Here is a 3,998-nt window from a genome sequence, read left to right as displayed (position 1 = left end):
AAAAAAAAAAAAAAAAAAGCAGGTTGGTCATAGTTGGAATGTCTTTGACCATATAGGACCACTCAAGGCTGACTTAGAACTTAAAGAACAACAGCAATCAAAATCAAAAGCTCAGAGTATAACTGGACTAGAAGCTGCAATGCAATATTAATTGGTTTGCCTGATTCTGTGCTGTGATAAACCCAAACGAGAGGAAGTTGGCATTTAAAAAGCTAAGATCACGAGAACAAAAGTTTTTTTTTGCTTTAACTAGTTCAGTAATCCTGTTCACACAGGCATATAGATGAAGTAAGAGAATCAACCAACAGCAACAAGTGTCACACTATACTAACAACTAAGTCTTTTTAAAGGGGAAAGATTTTTCATGTGGACAACCAAGTGTTATATCTGCACTAAATTTTGAATTTTACCAATTTAATTTTTAAAAAAATTACATTTAGTAATTCCCAGCTGACCAGACGATTACGGCAATGACCTATGAACTAAAGGGTGTGTATATCTTGTTATCAGTTCCGTGTTGTGTCCTTGGTGCAAAGCTTTTCAGTAGCTCATCCCTTCTAGCTGCATGTGCTTGAATATAAAATTGACATTTGTAGACGATTGTTTTTGAGGGGAATTTCCCTTGAGTGTATGTGGACAAGGGGAATCATTAATCTTTTTGTTACCATAATTCTGCTGAAATATATTGTTTCAATTAATTTTGAAAATAATGAAAGAATTAGTAAAATAACTTTGTCATTATCAAGCTGGTGTTTGAAACATAATTTAGCACAAAATATTGAAAGGAAGGTTTTAGTTCAGATCACTTTAAAACAGGAAGTTTGTGTCATAGAACCAGGAGGAGTCTTAGGTACAATTGGTATCAAAAGGGTTAATTAACTCAATTGATGACAATGTATGATTAGTGTTAATTATACTGATTTTAGAGGAATGCAAGGCAAAAGTGACCCTCATGAAACTTGAAATTGAGAGTTGTAGAGGAATGAACCAAAATACTGGAAAGCACTTAGTTTGGCATTCTACCATTTGTGCCACATCACTGTGTAATTCACCCACAGTGTAAGGGATGGGAAGAGGAATGTACGGTGGTGGTGGGGGTTAAGTGTGGGTAGAATGGAAATGAAATTCTTGGTGCATAGCGGTTAGTGGAATATATGTATTTAAAAGTGACCACAATTTACAATTGTTACTGTTTAGTTAATGGTCAGCTTTGGTCAAGCAGAGCTGTGGCATGTAATTAACCAAACTAACAGGTGTAACACAAATTTATTGCTGACTATTTCTTGGACCTCCAGTCATTACCATTCCATCTTTCCTTCTAACATATATTCAGGACGACGTTATTAAATTCTTAATAATTAACTCTTTAGCATTCAGATTACTCTGTCAAATGAAATTCTTATTTATTCACATTGTTCTCAATTAATCATACTATATTTTGAAGCTTCAAAATTTTGATGATGTGATTGTTTATTTTTAGAATGACACAGTAGGGTGGGTGTGAGAGGCCAGATCTGGCCAGTTTGCACTGCCAGGCTAGGGATTTCTGGAAGTTATCCATAGGCCCTGGCCTGAAAGTCCTCCGGAAAAGACCAGCTAACTGGTCCCTCCTGATGTCCTGAGGATGTTCTTTCCTACCACTAATCCTCTATAGAACTCCATAGTGGAATGTTCACCGACCACATTGCCCGACTGGCAGAAAGCTGTGAGCACTTGCCAACACTCCAGATGCCAAGTGCCCTTTCTTAGTCTATGTTTAATCCAGAACTGTAGCTATATTAATGAGACAAGCTGCAGAAGATTCTGTGTGACAGTAACCACACCCGCTCACCATTAAGAAAATGCTGGAGATGTTGCAGCTTCAGCATGTTCCTGCACATCATTAGCCATGGTATGCCAAGTCCTCCATTCAGCAGCTGTTAACAGCAGATGGACTGTCTGATGAGTGGAACACATCCCTCCCAATAATCCTTTCTATTAAAGGCACAAGGCCTGGAATTTTGGGGTAGGGGACTAGTCGATTTCATCAACCCCAGTGCTCAATGAGTACTTGTTTTATTGACCCTGAAAGGATGAAAGACAAAGTTGACTTCGGTGGAATTTGAACTCAGAACATAAAGACAAACAAAATGCTGTTAAGCATTTCACCTAGCATGCTAACCATTCTGCCAGCTTGCTGACTTAATAATAATATCTAAATATACATAACAGCAAACATTTTTTACTGTCATATTAAGATCACACTATCATCTTATTATAAAATTACTTTTAAAACAAACTTCTAATTTTCTTTTGTTTTGACCGACATTTTCTAGAATAATACTCTGTGCAAAACCCAAAATATAGTACTTCAGTCACAATACCAACTTGAACTTCTAACTTGTTGTCTTCTGAAGAAGAAGAAGAAGAAGGAGGAGAAGGAGAAGGAGAAGAAGAAGAAGAAGAAGAAGAAGAAAAAGAATGATGAGGATGTCTGATTTGAACTTAGCTGAGTGAAATACTGCTATCGATAGTGAACATTTTCTATATTTTATTCCCGTTTTAAAACAAGTAGCAATTGTTATAATAAAAAAAACAAAAAACAATTACAATTCTCTTTCTTAGCTTGACACTTGTCATTTTTACCCTGCATAAAACACATCTAATACTGTGACACTTGATTTAAAAATGTAGGTCATCTACTTCTCCACTGTCTGAAAGTACTATATATATATATATATATATATAGGTATGTACAGATATACACCTTAAGTAAAGTTACATGTATTACTTTGAGTTTTATTATATAGGAAGAGGATGGGTGCCCTAACTATTCACTCATAAAAATGGGACCCACTAGCAAGCATCTTTGATTCTTTCGTTTATTTATCAAGTAAACAGAAGAGAATTAATTATAAGCGCTTTCTCAAAGTCACAATACAACAACAATAATAGCAGTTTCAAATTTTGGCACAAGGCCAGCAATTTTGGAGAAGGGAGGCTGGTTGATTACATCGACTCCAGTGTTCAACTGGTACTTGTCTTATTGACCCCCGAATGGATCAAAGGCAAAGTCAACCACTGTGGAATTTGAACTCAAAATGTGAAGATGGATAAAATATTGCTAAGCATTTCACCCAGCATGCCAACAATTCTGCCAGCGGGCTGCTTTAATATTAATAATTTCTACTAAAGGCACACGACCTGAAATTTATGGAGAGGGGATAGACCCCAGTACTTAACTGGTACTTATTTTATTGAGCCCCCCCCCCCTGCCAAAGGATGAAAGGCAACGTCAACTTCAGCAGAATAATAATAATAATAATAATAATAATAATGATAATAATAATAATAATAATAATAATTGAGAAGTACACTGTGTGTGAGTTCATGTGTTTGCTAAGGACTGAAAATATAGCACAAAAGAACACAAGAAATTATTGTAAACGCTTTCAATAAACACCCAAAGAGGAGAAAAAAAAAAAACAATCTGTTAATAGACTTCAAATATATTGTTTCCGGCTATTCTGAATTATATCTGTTTATTTCTAACTGGTTGTATTATTTATATTAAATATACATACAAAAATATAGCAGGATTGGAGCACAGTAAGAGTTTTGTATAGTAACATTATTCGAGTTTTACTTCATAATGAACTGGTTATTTTAAACAGACTAGAGTGTTATTTGACTTTTAAAGGGTAACATTCGAAGTATTCTTTTGCTGTCATGGATAATATTAGGAAATATGGTATTCATACAATAACATATAATTTTACGGAGATGCACTTGCATAGCAAGTGACCTGATCTGAGATCGTGTGCTCGAACGAAAACAATTGCAGCGTGGAAGGTGTTTATAAGCCATTTAAAATAACACACAAAATCCGTTAGATTCACTTCAACATTTAAATTTAATTTGTCAAAATATTTTCGTCGCTTTGAGACCGCGACCTGTTCACTGACAAAATTCTGTGCTGCATCTGAGAAAGTAATAGTTAGTTCATGATATATATGTAC

At 35.1% G+C, this 3,998-nt stretch overlaps 1 protein-coding gene across 3 annotated transcripts in view; it reads right to left on the bottom strand.

The window, feature by feature from the left end:
- Positions 1-3,998, bottom strand: part of LOC106868043 (guanine nucleotide-binding protein subunit alpha-13) — a 114,215-nt gene that overhangs the window by 1,092 nt on the left and 109,125 nt on the right. The window lies entirely within an intron of this gene.

Source organism: Octopus bimaculoides, chromosome 9, assembly GCF_001194135.2.
Source record: "Octopus bimaculoides isolate UCB-OBI-ISO-001 chromosome 9, ASM119413v2, whole genome shotgun sequence".
Lineage (NCBI taxonomy): Eukaryota > Metazoa > Mollusca > Cephalopoda > Octopoda > Octopodidae > Octopus > Octopus bimaculoides.
Note: the sequence above shows the minus strand (reverse complement) of the source record. Positions and strands in the feature narration are given on the sequence as shown.